Raw genomic sequence first — 16,729 nt, 5'->3', positions numbered from 1 at the left:
CTTCAGTTCTGAAGATACAGCGATGATTCCCAAACGGGACAGTGGCAGTTTCTCAGCTCCTGAGGGATGGATTAGGACAGTTTCAAGAGGGTCACAAATGCAGCACACCTGCAAAGATTGTTGCCGCGGCTAGGCAACACGGTAACTGCGTTTAATCCGGTCCTGGCGCACTCATCTCACTTCAGACCTGGGAACACCAAGTGTACGAAATTCTGTGTGAGGGTGCTGTGTACACAGAGTTAGCAGTATACCAAGTTTCTCAAAACGGCGGCGGTGACAGATCGAAAGGTAAACTACTGGGTAAACTATTCAGTCCACTGGCTGGCCCAGGGACACTTCAGAGAAAGCTTACTTGCAGGTTTTGATGAAGGTCCCGAGAATAGTTGGTCCCACTATTCTAATGGGTCAAAGCATCTTCACATACCTTCTAGGAAGACCAGATGCAGAGGGGTCCCACAAGACAATAGCGGGCTCAGTGTGCCAAACCTTCCAGCGGGTCACCAGCGGTTCCTCGACTCAGCTTCGTAGTTTCAGGATACTTGGATCCTATCCTTCTTTCAGTGAGAACTCCAGAGATTGACATGGTATGGATGTTTTTGGCATCCTCTTATCCAGAGTGCCAAAACTAAAAGGTCCCATCGGGAGATCTGCTCACAAACACACACTCCATACGTGGACCAATCATGGACCACTGTGGTCCCATGCATTCACAGCACTCCAGATTCTCTGGCACCCAGGATGTGTATTGGAACCAGATGTTCCAACCCACATCCTGGATGCACACACTCAAGGCATACAGAAGCCTGCAAAAAGATTGGCGTTTTGCGGGAAAATGCATGACCAAATAAGGACTGACCCGGGTTGGCTTGACCTGGGGAAGGTAAAGAGGCAAGATGGCCAAAGGACAGGACAAAGAACCTTGTGGCATGGCCATTTTGCAGCCAGGCCACCTATGTGTGCCAGACGCGGTAATCACGCTTTGCTTGGCAGGAAAGGGTTAATAAATATGCAAAAAGATAGCTGCCACCAGCCCTGTCCATGACACATCTGCACATCTCCTAAAAAGTCCTTCGGGAGTATGTAGGGCCTTTGGAAATGCCTAAGAGACCCAAGTGCACTGTAATGGAAGGTACCTTGGGCACTTGTTACATGTTGCAGGAAATTTGCAACATTGGAAAAGGACTAAGGGAACCAAAGTCTTCCGGTACTTCCTGTCTTAAGGGCATGTCAGTTTCCCCATTAAAAGTGAGCGAAAGCCCGGAGGAGTGCAGCTGATGGCTGTTCTTCACTGGCAAAGTCAGTCTCTGGTGTTTAAACATCAGCAAAAAGTTTGGGGGTGTACAGCTGGAGGGACAATACATATAAAATGAAATCTTTCTGAACACACTGACACATATCCTCCTTTCTATCTCTTGGGGACCAGATTCCTTCATTAAAAAAATGCAACTGAGGCGCAACTCTTTGGTAATTAATTTCTCATATTTATCCGTACTACCAAGCTATTCTATTGCAGACCCAATTGTCCCAGCACTCCCTAGGGGGCAGTATAACCACAATCTAGTTTGACGCTTTGGCAATGTCTCCACTCCAAGCTTTGTTCTCATCAAAATATGTCATTCCCAATTATTGTACATATCTATCGTTAAGAACACAAACTGTTATTCTACATTTCCCTCAAAGCTCCTTCGAACAGCTAGGCACTGCAACAATAACTAATATGCTTGATGCACCTCACCCTTCCTCAACAGACCTTGGCAGGCTGAACACTAGCATGGGGGAAGCAGGAATAAAGTTTAGTTAAATGGAAGGAAAGAGGCTCAGTTCTGTGGCCTAGTGTTCGGAATGGCAGAAATCTACAACTCTAATGGTGCCTATTTCAAAATGGCAGGACTCTGGATAACGTGGCAAGAGGCCCTTATGCTAATAGAAAACAGTAATAAAATCTTTTGCCTCCCATCATTCCACCACATACTCCGTAGCATAGTATTCTCTAGAATGTGGCAAACCTAAATCCAATTCAGAAATGGCCTGAAATGCTGCGCCTAATGACAGAAACACAACGCCAAAAATGAACAAATCTTCAAGCTAATAAAATGTTTGCTCTTTTACCTGCATCACAACATTTAAGTCAACATGCACTCAAACCAACAAATAGCTGCAGTCTGCTGGGTAAACATTTCTAACCAGATTGCATTCCTGCATCACACTGCAAACCCATGTCTGGACCATTCTATGCAACATAGAGTAAACCTCCCTCCTTACCTCATATGTTATCCTCCAAGATGACACAAAGCTCCAATGCTTCCTAGCCAGGCAATACATACTCTCTGTTCTGTCCAAGAAGAGAGCCCACATCCAAGCCCACGTATCATTGGTCTATATCAATATGGCCAAACCCTTCAAAATATGTAAGGAACCGGCCAATCCTACTGCAGTCTCCTCCTCTCCTGTGCACTCCCAGGCCCACTGCATTACTCTGGCTTCTCACTTTAGCACTAAAACTCAGGAAATCCTGTTCTCTCTTTCCTCTTCCTCTCTCAGCACCCCTCTGGCTGCCTCTCCCTCTCCTCCTCCTTTCTCCTCTTTCTCTCCAATCACACCTGACGATATTTCTAGACAACTTTTGATCTATAAAAGTGTCAGCAAAGCAGGTGTTTCCCCGCTCCTCCAGTACCATCAAGGACCACATCATCACACTCGCCCCAGCTTTGACTGATTTCTGCAATAACGTGTTTGCCACTGGAAATGTCCCCTCCCCCCAAAGCACTCACTTGTGCATCCACTCCTGAAAAAAACTTCCGTCGATCCTTCCTGTACGGCAAACTACCGTCTGATCTATATCGCACCTTTCCTGGGCAAGCTCCTGGAAAAGACTCAAGCATTCCTTCTGTCCTCATCCTCCTTGATATTTCATCTTCTTTCGACACAGCCAATCATGCCATCCTGAACAATCGTCTCTGTGAGCACCTGGGCATCACAGATCAGGCGCTGGCTTGGTTTACCTCCTTCCTCCTGGACTGACCGTCAAAGGTCCAATTTAGCTCCTTTATCTCCAGCACCTCTCTCTCCACATGTGGTGTTCCCCAGGGCTCTAACCTCTCACTCTGGCATTTCAAAGTCTACTTGGCCCCTTCGGACCACCTCATCTCTACCTTCTTTCACTTCCAGAATTTTGCGCATGACACTCAGCTCTCCTTAAAGGCTCCCCTCAGCCTCCTCTCCTCTCCTCTCTCAATCATTCCTGATTGTCTATCCGTGATTCAGGAGAGGTGTGCCTCCAATGATCTCTGCCTTAATGCCTGTAAGACTGAGAAGAAATAGTACAGTGTGATAATACAGGAATGGAAAGTGTAGGTCAGTCAAAACTAAAATCAAAGAAGGATTATGAAGTTTGGACGTGCAATGTTTTGTGCAATATCAATTTGTTTTCTTGTAAAGTATTAAAGAGATTTATGCAAGTTTTGCACACAAATGATAATGTTCAAAGCCCGATCAAGATGCTACAAAGACTAGATGACTGTAAAGTTTGTGAAAAAACAGGACTTTTGGGTCATTGTCTGGATAAAAGTAGAAGTAAGACTCAGTTTCATCATATACGGATGCTGGCTGCACAGCATACTAAAATGAGATACCTTGTAGTTAAACTGTATGGGCCTCCAAACTTGGATCCGGGTCCGTGGTCCCTGAATGGGAAATACTGGGCCATTCTGACTTTGCAGGGCCCAGTATTTTCCCATTCAGGGAACCTGGACCCGGACCATCCCCAATTCCCATTTGAGCCTCCATAGGGCTCAATGGGAATGGGGAGCATGCTAACAATGGGCCCGTTAACGACGGGCCCATTGTTAGCATGCTGGTCCCCTCGCGGAGGATGGGAAAATGGGGAAAAACAACAGTCGTTCAGGGCCCTTCAAATTCTGAGATGATAATAGTGTGCACAGGCAGAGTAAGTGGATATAACACATTTAACAGTTTAGGTACAGCAAACAGGCCTGATGACGATTCTGCACTATTACCAAATGCACTTAAGGGGCAAGACAAGGGAGAACAGACAGGAGATCTTCAGGTAAAGGTGCATCCGGATCATGCAAGTGCACAGATAGTTATGGGAGGGGGAGGTCCAAGGGCACCCAGTCGGTGGAGTTGGGGGTAAGTGCAGAGAGAGCAACTCTCTTGGGTTAATTATCAAGTGCAGTGAGGGAAGGTGGGGTGCAGGGTCCTGAGGTAAGTGCAGAGAGAACGGGTGGGGGTGCCCAGAACATGTGAGACTCTGAGGTGCACCAGGCGGCCAGTCAGCAAGCTGTAAGGAAGAGGAGGGAGAGAGGGAAAGAGCAAAGAGTTTGATTAGCAGGGTAGAAGGAAAGAGAAGGAGGAGGAGAAGAGGAAGGTCTTGAGGAGTTTCTGAAACTTAAGAAAATCAGGCTCAAGATGTAGGGTCGCAGGGAGGCTATTCCAGAGGGAGGCCCCTGCTGAGCATAGGGATCTACCTCCAAATCTCTGCTAGGAGAACCAGCTCACTCGCAGAAGGTTGGAAGTAGATGAGCAGAGGTTTGTGAGGGACAGTATTTAGGTAGGCAACATTGCAGGTAGGTAGGTCCCAGCCCCAGAAATCCTTGTGGACAATGCAGAGGGTCTTGAACATACTCCTTGCAGCCACTTGCAGCCAGTTGAGGGAATTCTGTGCTGGAGAGATGCAGTCCTTGTGTTTGAGGTCAAGCATAAATCCTACAATTCTGTTCTGGGTGAGTTGCAGAGGGCGCAAGGCAGAATCAGGGAGGTTGAGGATGAGACTATTGCAGTAGGCCAGCCTGGAGAGAACCAGGGTTCTGGAGACAGTGAGCCACTGGGCGAAAGTGAGAAAAGGTAGAGTGCCTCTGAGGAGGTGTAGCTGATATTTAGACTTTTTTGAGATGCCCCAAATGTGAGAGGAGAAGGAGAGAGTGGAGTCGAAGAGGACCCCAAGGTTTTTGGCCTCGCAGGTGGGTGCAGGGGCAGGACAAAGGGAGGCTGTAAGAGTGAAAGTGGTAAAGCGGGAGCAGGGGTCCCAATTCAAATTATCTCAGTCTTACTGGCATTGAGGCATTGGTAATTTGCAGCACACCATGACTGAATAGCGGACATGACAATCAGATATGAGCAAGGAGGAGGATGCAGTTGAGGGTAGCCTGAAAGATAATTGTGTGCGTAACACTGTAAATTAGAGGTGAACGTGACAATCACAGGTGCCAAGGTATGCTGCAGGTTGAAAGAGCAATAGTTGAGAGAAAAGCTCTGACTTCCACCTGGGATGGGTGGTCAGAGAGAAGGGAGGTTAACCACTCCAGAGCCTGACCAGTGATTACCAGGGTGTCACAGAGACGTGCAATCGAGATGTTGTGGTTTACTGTGTCAAAGGCTGAAGAGATGTCAAGGAAAATTAGAACATAGGGAGTGTTAGTGTCAAGATTTGAGAGCAGGTCTTCACGAGTGTCCAGAAGAGTAGTTTCAGTGCCTCTGGATGCTCTAACGCCAGACTGATGGTCATGGGAGCAACCAATAGATTCAGTGTGCAGAAATAGGGAGGTAGTTTGCCGGAATGGAGGGGTCGGCAGAGGGTTTCTTGAGTAGAGGGTGCACAAGGGAATGCTTAAGAGCAGTTGGGAAAACTCCAGTGGAAAAGGAGAGATTGCAGAGATCAACCAAGGCTGGGACAAGAGAGTCAATATTGTCCTTAATAGTTTTGGAGGTGCAGGGGTCAATAGGTTTGGCGATGTTGTTTGATGTCATGGAGATGCAGGCGCGGATGCAGAATCGATATTGCCTTTGAAGGAGGCGGCAGGCCAGTTTGTCAGATGGTCCACCCGACGAATGTCATTTTTGCTCAGCTGCCCTACACTTGCGTTTAAGGGCAGCCAGATCTTAATCGTACCAAGAGTTACACTTTTTGGAAGGCTTCAGTTAGACCCTCATGACAGGGGCAAGAATATCAAGAGTGTTGGACATAGAGAGATTGAGGTTAACGAGGGCTGTGTCAGGGTGGGAGTCAGCCGCAGGAATGGGAGGAGGAGTGTAAGAGGAGGAAAAGGCAGCCACTGTCACTTTTTTCATGGGTCTGGTGACTTTGAAACTGAGTGGCCATGTGCCGCTGCAAGAGGAGAGGAGAGCGTCAGGTGTGTTGAGAGAAGAGAGTTGTCTGTCCATTAGAGAGAGGTAGTGAGAGGGATAGAGATAGAGGGATGTCAGTAGAGATGAGAGCATCCAAAGTGTGGCTGATGCTGTGCTTGGAGCCAGAGGGTAGGATAGAGAGGGATAGAGGGTCGCATAGGTTCTGGAAAGATCATGAGGAGTCAGGAGAGTCAAGGTGGATGTTGAGATCACCCATCTCAAGGAGTTGAGAGGAGGAGTAGAGTAGAGAGGGGCCAGGTCAGCCCATTCCAAGAGGAAAAGAGTAAACTGTCCAGGTGGCCGATAGAAGGTGGCCATAAGGAGAGAGGGTCTAGGAGAGACTGAGAGTCTGCAGACTAGGCACTCGAAGGAGGAGTAGGCCTGAGTAGGGATGATGGACACAGGTATCCAATCTGGTAAGATCAGCGCCACCCTCCACCTCTTTTCTTTGGCCTTGGAGCCTTCGGGGAGGAGTGTGTCAAAGCTTGTGACAGAGCTATCCTTGAACCATGTCTCTGTGATGACGAGCACATCAAGGTCCATGGGTTCAAGGAGGTTGCAGATGTCAGAAGAGAGTTTGACAGCAGAGCGAGTGTTGAGCATGTCAATATGGAGCAGCTTGCCATCTTTGAGGCACTTCCGTGGGCGGGGGGCACAGAGGATACTGGTCCCCCTCGAGGGTGGCAGGAGTGTCAGAGGGATAGTGGAGATGGAGAAGGGGCCAAGGCCAACAAGGGAGACAGGACAGTGATGCAAGGCAAGGGTGCCAGTGCAGAGGAGGAAGGCACAGTGGGCAAGGAAGCCTGTGCAGAGGACGTAGTAGGCACAGTGGACAAGGAAGCCAGTGTAGAGGATGAGGAAGGCACAGTTGGCAAAGGAGCCTGTGCAGACGAGGAAGAAGGCACAGTGGGCAAGATGGCATGTGCAAAGGAGGAGGAAGGCACAGTGGGCAAGGGAGCCAGTGCAGAGGAGGAAGGCACAGTGGGTGAGGGAGCCTGTGCAGTGGTGGAGGGAGGCACAGACGGAAGGGGAGCCAGGCCCGAGTGGGAAGTGAAGTTAGAGAGGCAAGGGCGGAGCCTGTCAAAGAGAAGAAGGTTGGGTTGAGGACCCTGAACCATGATGGTTCCATTGAAATAGATGTTGATGATGACTCTGGAAATAGAAAGAGTGCAAGGAGGTCCTCCGAGCGAGTGCCACCATTAATGGGTGAAAAGGCAATGGGAGAGAGAAAGACGACCATGTAGGAAGTCCATATGTCTGGTGCGTTAACAAAAAAGAGAATGTCTGTGAGAGTCTCTCTTACAGAAGTCGTGAAATAGGTGTCTGCAATAGTGAGGCCTGGGTTGGAGCCCAGTATGTCATTCTTATGTATCTTCCAGACATATTTAGGTATAGGAGAGGCACAGGAGATAGTTAAGCAGTTACAGTGGATAGGAGAGATAGATAGCAACATAGTTGGCTGCAGTGATGGGGGACACTTACCAGTCTGAGGCACTGATGCACATGGAGGAAAGGGGCTGGAAGGGGGCACAGGGGTGGGGGAGAAAGGTGGATAGCACACACAGCAAATGAAGACACCAAGCAGCAACATGGCAATGCTAGATTTGATTTCAGTAGGACCCGATAAAAAACAGAATGCAGCCACTATGGCACAGCCATACTCGTTTTTATCAGGACAAGTGAAAACACATGCAGCAACTGGGCACACATAAATTCAGCTTTGGACAGGACAAGGTGAAAACACAATGTAGCAACTGAGCATATCTAAATTCGATTTTTGGCAGGACAAGGTGAAAACACAATGTAGCAACTGGGCACAGCTAAATTCGATTTTGGACAGCACAAGGTGAAAACACAATGTATCAAATTTAAAATGCATCCGGGTGGATGAAACACTTACATGAAGTGGAAATGAAGATCCTATGCTTTCAAAGGCTCAGATTTTTCAACAGTATAAAAGAAGTATTGCAATATTTGAGTTGTCGTCTACTGAAAGTCCTGACATTGTTTGAGTATCTTGTCAATGCGCTTTTTCTAAGTCTCAAGTGCAACTAGTGTACATTGAGATGAAAATTAAACACACTGTAAAAGATATTGGAAATAACTTCATCTCTATTTGTTTGTAGAAGAACGATTTGACACAAGAAATGCACTTTATTATGTGTTTTATAATCAAGAAGTAATCCTCAAAGAAGTGTTTTGAATGACATGGTAGTGCCTGATATCCCTTGTGTGCTTCAAAAATTGAACATGTTTGAAGTGATTGCATTGCAAACTGTTCATCCTTTCCAAGTTATTGTTAGATGGCAAAAATGAAAAGTCCAATCTGCCTACAAAATCATTAGTGTAAGGTGTGAGAGGTAAAGTTGTGTATTTACCTCTGGATTTGGTAGAAAATATGAACATTCTAGGGGTGAAACTTGACATTGCAGACTCTTTGTTTTAGTAAATGGTGTTGCCACTAAAGATTGGAGCATTTGGCAACAGCTTATAGATATTAGAAAAGTGAAAAACACATTGGCGTTTCTAGTGGAACACATTGATTTATACAAAGGCAGTCTGACTGTACCAGACTTGTCTATGCTTGATGTTGAGTCAACAAACAAAAGCAGTGAAGGTCAGTTTCGGCATCCATCTGTTTCAGAAGGGAACAGTGTGTGTGAAATTACACTGCTCATCCCCTACACTCACCTGAAGTCATGGGCGACAGTTTAGAATTTTATCAGATGAAAGCAACAAAAGGTGCACCAATCAGTATCTGCGAACAGACATTAGAAGCTTGTTGTTTCCAACTGGTACAGAAGAGAGATTGAATGATCAGAAGGTGTGAATTTCTGCTTCATTATACCATTGTACAAGAATGTATTCTGAAGATTCATGATTCTGCACCAATGTTGAATATATTTTTCACTTTTTGTATGAAAGTGAATTTTCAACATTATGTTATGCTGTTACTCATACACTTCAGACTGGAACTAGATTTCAAAATCTTTCTGCATGTGAGATGTTGCAACAGATGAAAGAAAAAAATGAAGTTTTAGAGGGTATACCTATGAATATTCCTTCTACAATGAGAGGAACTAAAGAATATTGGTTTAGGAGACACTCTGAGGTTATGATGATTGATGAGAAACTTGGGATCTCCAACTTGGTTTGTGACTTTGAGTTGCACTAATTATGGTTGGGATGATCTTACAGAGCGGATTTGTGGAACTATTCCACAGAAAGAAAATATATAACAATCTCACCAGGAGAATTGTGTTCTATAGATCCTATAATTGCATCACATTGTTTTCATCACTCATTTTTAGCCATGTTACACTTTATATGCAATAAAGAAAATGGTCCATTAAATACTGTGGAACATTTCTTTTTGAGGAAAGAGTACCAGGCACATGGGGCTCCACATATACATATACTGTTGTGGATTAAAGATGCTCCTGAGCTTGGTAAAGAAAGTAATGTCTGTGTGATTGATTTCATTCAAAAATAGGTTACTTGTTCCATTGCAGCTTAGCACATGAATGCTGATCTATGGAACAGGGTGGAAAGATTTCAAAAGCACTCATGTGGAAAGTACTGTCAGAGATAATATAAAAGTATAGAAAGGTACTAGAATCAGTGCCGATTTGGCTTTCCAAGGCCTGTGACAGCAGTTGCTCGAGTGGAAATTTTAATATCATCTGATCGAAACCATGTTATGGGTAAGTCACCAACAAATACATATCATTAAAAAAGAAGTAAAGAATGGCAATTCATTAATGATTACAATCCTATCATTGCTCAGCTATTGAGTGGGATTACGGATTGATAGTTTATTGCTGATGATTCAACAGCTTTTGCTTATTATGTTACAGCATGCATGACAAGAGCTGTAAAGAGCAATGGAGCTGAACTATGGGCAGATTTATCAGATACAAGTCTGAGTCAGAAACTTCGGAGCTTTGGTTTGAAGATTCTTTCACATAGAGAGTGTGGTAGCTACAAAGCGGCAGATCAGCTCACTAGTTTGCATCTGTATGGATGTAGCATTAATGGAGTTTGGTTAAGTTTTGGACCAGCTAGTACTAGAAATTGTGTATTGAAGCCTTTAAGTGAAATTGAGCAGTTAGCTGAAGCAACACCTGACAGTACAGAGATTTTGAAAAACAACTTAATTGATACATATTAATCCAATTGATCTGAAATGTTGGAGGAGCGTTGTTTAAATGAAGTAGCACAATGCTACTCATATAGAAATGTTGAAGCAAGCAGTGACAGAGGATGGTTTAAAGTACATGGATGTAGTGGTTATCTAGTGAGACGTGAAAAGGCAAATCTCATTAACCACATGCAACTGTCTTGCCAAACTGCAAAGAACAAATAATTGTGTTATGTTTGTCCTTTACAGTTGCTGTTCACATGGCATGCAGGGAGTCATTTGCTTGGATGTTTTGAAAATTTTGAAAAATAATTTTTTGCTAAAAAAAGTTTCATTAAATATGCAAAATTTGAGCAGTACTTAGAGTTACTGGTGAAAGAACTACATAAAGAATACCTTTTTGCTGCTGAATTGGCAAAAAAGACTCCTGAGTGAAGTCAAGATTCTGAAGTAGGAAGTTAAAATGTGCTTAATTGGCCAATTATTCAAACTGATGTTGATCTTGCCATGAAGGAAGAAGAAAGTGCAATGCAAAAAACTAAAGTTGCAGATGTGAATTGTGATCACATTGTTAGTAAACTTAACGTAGAGCAAAAGGCAGTTTATTATAAAATTAAAGATATGTTCTTACATGGTTTACAGCATGACAAGCGTGAATGTTCTTTTCTGCAATACAAACCTGTATTGTTGTATGTTGGAGGACAAGCAGGAACAGGTACTTGATTGTTTTAATTCATTCAATAAGAGCTATGATATGATATGATAGTTTATTTATATAGCGCCTATACACAATGTGTTTCAAAGCGCTTCAAGGCAAGGGAGGGAACAAGGGAAAATACAACCACATTCTTACAGGCCATGGATGTGAAATTAACTATCGTACTCGGCCTGACGACATTTCAGATAGTGCAAGAGCAAAGACATAGATAAGGAAGAGAGGGGAAGAGTGGGAAGGAAATGGAAACAGGCAGGCGACTACCGTACTAGGCCTGACGACATTTCTGGTAGAGCCGGAGAAAAACACTGTGCTCTTTTCACACAGGTATCTTTAAGAAGCATGAAATGTGCAGAGATACGAGACATCAAATGACTTCCTTCTACACAAGTAAACGTAACTTCAACATGTTCAATAATTGTGCTGTGAGGAAAAGTGGTGTTTTTTGCGCATTTTCATGGTTGGGGGGCTGTATGCTGGTTCACTGGCCTTTGCGCCATGAAGGGGATTTGTGCAATGTTTTTGGCACACAGGGCGGGCTTAGTGGCGTAACTGGCGTGGCTGCAGCGTCGCTGCACCACTCTGCGCCACGGCTGGTTATGGATGTGAGTATCCATGAATACGCTGTGCGTGTAAATGGGTTTTGGCGCACGCAGCTAGTGCACTCTGGTGCACGCTCCCTCTCTGCGCTGCCCGCGTGCACTGCTTCTGCGCTAAATTCTATGAATTACCCCCACAGTGTAGATGATAGGAAAATGAACACATCAATGATGAATTTTAAATGTGGTCAAGTTTCTGTTAGTAAGAAAACTTTAAAAATGTGTGCCATTATTTTTCATGAAGGGGCATCCATTGAATGTGGACTTTTCATGACATGGATGCGTACAGAAGTAGATTGGCTTATTTGTAATGACTCTATAGTCACACACCATGCTAGATTGCCAACGGGTTTAAGGAATACTATTTAATGTTGTTAGAACCAAAGATTTGAAATATATGTGTAATATGCTTTATGGATATAAATATTCAAAATAAAAGTTTGAAATGGAAGAATAGGGTGATAAGTGTTTTGTACAAAGTAGGAGACGGATTGTTACTAGGATGTAGTTTAAAAATAGTACAAAATACATGTAGAGGTAATATTCAAAGAGTATATAAACTAAAAGAGACAATAGCATTCTGAACACTTCTAGTACTGTTTTATTGTGTAAAACACTATGGGCCTCATGACGACTTTGGCGGTAGACAAGTCCTTAATAAGGGCATGGCTGCCACCAAAACCAGGTCCGGGTACCCTGAATGGGGAATTACTGGGCCATTCCAAGTTTGGAGGGCCCGGTAATTCCTCCTACAGGTAACCCGGGCTCGGACCTTCCCCATTCCCATTTGATCCCCCATAGGGCTCAATGGGAATGGGTGCAGGAGCTAACAACGGGCCGATTACGACTGGCCCGTTGTTAGCTCCCTGGTTCCCTCGCGGGACCCGCTATGGACGTCTCGTGAAACCAGACGTCAACATCGGGTCCCGCGAGGGAACCTCGTAATCTTGCGGAATGGGTTTAATGGGTACGCCACCATTAGTGGCACCCGTTAACCCATTCTACAAAGGTTACAATGAGGCCCTGTATGTTTTAATATGTACAACTGTTCCTTATAAGTGCTAAATTACATGAACGGTTCCATGCACATTATTTTGAGTGTGAGGGAGTTTAGAAAGGCATGACTGTTTACATATGAAACTAGTAAACAGTAGGTTGCAGATACAAAAACATACAGTACAATGTTTGAAAAATAAATAAGATGTAACACGTGATAAGAGATTTAGAGAACAATGTAGGTATACTGTGTTTACTTATTAAATACAAATACCAATCTGTATAGGTGGTGAAAATAGGTATGGACACAATATTTTTTTTAAAGTATTCTAAATTAAATAAAACATTAAATAAGTTACTGAAAGGGTTAGTTTGTTAAATGTATAAATAACCTCTGTATGCAGTGTGAAGTTTTTAGAAATATTGTCCAATTTATCGAGTAATTAAACTGTGCATATTTTTCTATTTTTTATGGTAGATTTAAGAACGTTGTCTTCAGCTTCTTAGGTGGCCAAAAAAGGACACACATCAAATTATGTAAGCAGTTATAAAATGCAATGTAGATGTAATTCTTGAAATTCAGAATGCATAAGTATATGGTAAAAAGTATTGCACACTGCGTACAACTATCAGTGCCAATAGCAGTTTAAATAAGAATTCTTAGTTTTTAAGAAATGTAAATATGATGTGTACATTATAAAATGTCATTATCTACTTCTCATGTGTGTAGGCGGCCAAACAAAGGACGCACACACATTTGTATGGAAATGAAATATGTTAGAGTTTTAGTGTTAATATGTTTACACACCCAACTTTCTATTGTGTACCTATTATGCGAAATATAGGTATGACTATATTTTAAAAAGATGAATACTCATAATAATGTTACACTTTTGGCATGTCTTCATTTATTTATTCATAAAACGGAAGACATAGTTCGGTTCATTGTCTTGGTTCCCTGGTTAAGGTTGCAAACATTAATCTTTGAATTTGTTATTGTTTGTTTAATATTAAATAATGTTTGTACAGTATTTTAACATATCTTCATTGTTAGTGAAATTGATTTATTGGTGTGCAAACTGTTGATGTTGTGTGCAAATCTTTTTAGAATTTGCTGATGCAAAACCCAGTTACCTAAATGGTTAGTATAGTTGATGTAATAATAGTGAATTTTGTTTCCTATAATGTACTGAAGCAGCTCTTAGTTTTTGAAAGTGTTATTTTCTGAAGGGTGTTTTTTTGTTACAATGTTTATTTCATACAATGATTTACATTTTTATTTTACATGTTATTATATACTATACTTGTAGAAAGTGAGATAGTGTATAATTTGTATATGTATATAATTATTGCTAAATAGTCAATATGACTGAGAGGTTGTTTTTTTTTCTCCAACACAATGGGCCTCATTACGACCCAGGCGGTCCGGAAATAACGGTGGCGGTAAACCCGCCGCCACCGTTGTTCCCGGACTGCCTGAGTCCGACCCCTGCAGGCGGGAGGTGATGTTCCCGCCAGGTCTGACCTGGCGGGTTTAACACCTCCTGCATGCAGGCGAACGAGGAAACACCGGCATCATTATGAGATGCTGCCGGTGTTTCCATGATCCCCATTTCCATCGAGTCCCATAGGACTCAATGGGAATGGGGATTTACACCATTCCGCCTCCGTGATTCCGGGAATCACGGAGGCGGAATGGTAAGACGAGTCTGGCGTTAACCAGGCGGTTTTACCGCCTCGGTTAACGCCGGACTTGTAATGAGGCCCATAGTCTTTTCCCTCTTTAGTATGATTAAGGAATACAACTTGGTCATGGTAATGGTTGTTCATTTGGTAACATTATGAAAAGAAACAAATAATTGTGTTTTTATTTTGTCATAAACTACATTTCAGTTTGTTTCTGAGTTACTAATATGGAAGAACGAAGAGAACATGAATAAAGGTATTTGGTAAGTTATTTGGTCAATATGATATATAAATCTATAATGCCTATATGTAGACACAGAGTTGTAGAATTTTTTTTCATAAATCATTTTTTTAGCCACAGGTACAGCATCAGCAAGTGAATTGCATGATTTTGCTTTTGGGGCTAAAGTGGGCAACGACTGCAGAGCTTTTATGCACAGGTAAACTGCCCCATGGGGGCTCGAATGGGAATGGGGATGGTCCGGTTCTCAGGTTCCCTGAACGGGGAAATACCGGGCCCTCCAAGGTCGGAATGGCCCGGTATTTCCCCATTCTGGAAACCAGACCCGAGTTTGATGGCAGCATGCCCTTATTAAGGACATGGCTACCTCCAAACTCGTAATGAGGCCCTATGTCTCTAGCATTACACATTTCACAATGCACATAAGACATTACACATTCAAGACATTCAGTACAAGAGGTTTCAAACTCTGCAATAGGAAGCTATGTACGTTTCTTTGTGCACACAGAATGTCCTATTTTAAGTAAACTTTTTCATTACGAGTGTTTTGCCTATTCATATGCTTCTGCTTTTTCATAGTATTTCAAATCATGAGTGATATGCTTATGTGTTTGTTCAGTAGCAAAATACACAGATAAAAACGTATACAGTGTTAACCCATAAAAGGCCAATATCACTCTGTTTGGATGAAAGGAGAAAGCAAATGCAAAAATTGTCTAGGGACTGTCCATAGACATGTGCATAAGTAAGCCTAGTACATTGGTGTCCCAGATATATCTACCTGCTACATATTCTATATAAAATAAGATTATTCCCAGAACAAGTGGAAAGGGTAACTCACTAAGTAGATGCAAATGATTCTAGTGAAGATTTGGGAGGTTACCTTGCCTTGATGATCAGAACTCAATATATGTAGACCAATGAAGACCAATTTTTTTTTTAAATGAATGAAACAAATACCATAGTTGAAATGTTACTGCTTACAATGCATATGATATGCATTGGTGGGATGCAATTCTCATGACTCATCTACACATAGCCTTATACAACAGCACATGACGAATACCGACCAGATACCACAACAAAAGCTCAGCGAACGGTGTTAACCAAACTGAAGCTGCCAACAGCACATCACAGCTCCCTCTGTCTTTCTCCAAACGTCCTACTAACATACGCCAACCAACCCCCTTTTTTTCAGATCTGCCAGAGCGCTAGGGGACCTCTCAGGTTGTGATAGTGTGCATTATAAATATCTGTTACATTAACATTAACATCTATCAGCTCAGCTGTGGATGGTGATGTGTATTTTAGCCAGACACACTGATCCTGCCAACGTGACAAGAAAGCAACCTGAATGGCAATGCCTACTCTTTGATCTCTTTGTGAGGGTAGGTAACAGCCTCCTCCAGAGACAGCCACACAACAGGAAGCTGTTCTGGGCCAAGGGCTCAAAGGGGAAGTCCAATTCAAAGGGAGTAGCCACACACCAGAGTGATTTATTTCTAAATGCATTTGATCCTAGTGAGAAGGGCAGGGCGAATTAGTATAGACAGGAGATCTCTTGTTTCTCTCTGCCTTTCTCTCTCGCCTTCTTGTCCCTTCCACTTTGTCTAGAGCAAAGCACTCCCGTGTGATGTCAGAAGGGCACTCATTTCAAGAGCAGGGATAGAACTACTATCTGAGATACTTGAAAACTGATATCCCTCCCATTGGGAACCCTGCAGCCTCCTTCTTCCCATCACTCTGCCCTTCCTCCATGGGCTCTCCCCCTGCTCCTTCTTCTGAAGCAAGAAACCTTGGAGTCATCTTCGACTCCTCTACTTCCTCCCTCACACTCGGGACATCGCCAAGAAGTCCCAGTTTAAGCTATTCCTTGTCAAAGGAATTTTCCCATTTCTCACTTTCCACTAGATGCTCAACTTTACTTGGGCCCTGGTTCTCTCTCGGCTTGACTATTGCAGTAGCTTCCTCCTGAATCTACCTTCTTCCATTCTGCAACCTCTCCAGATATCTGCCACCTTGGTCCATCTTTTAACTCTCAAGACTGGATGGGTCATTTTAACCCCGTTTGCAATCTTAAGAATGATCCTTTTTGGATAATGTGGTCTTTTTTGAATGACCTGTTTCTCCCTTGCTTCATTAACCAGAGTGCTATGTCAACTCTATCTTTGCAGATTTTGTGTTCTTTCTAGTGGTGGGTTTTTACA

Source organism: Ambystoma mexicanum, chromosome 7p (genome assembly GCF_040938575.1).
Source record: "Ambystoma mexicanum isolate Mex_15411 chromosome 7p, UKY_AmexF1_1, whole genome shotgun sequence".
Lineage (NCBI taxonomy): Eukaryota > Metazoa > Chordata > Amphibia > Caudata > Ambystomatidae > Ambystoma > Ambystoma mexicanum.
Note: the sequence above shows the minus strand (reverse complement) of the source record.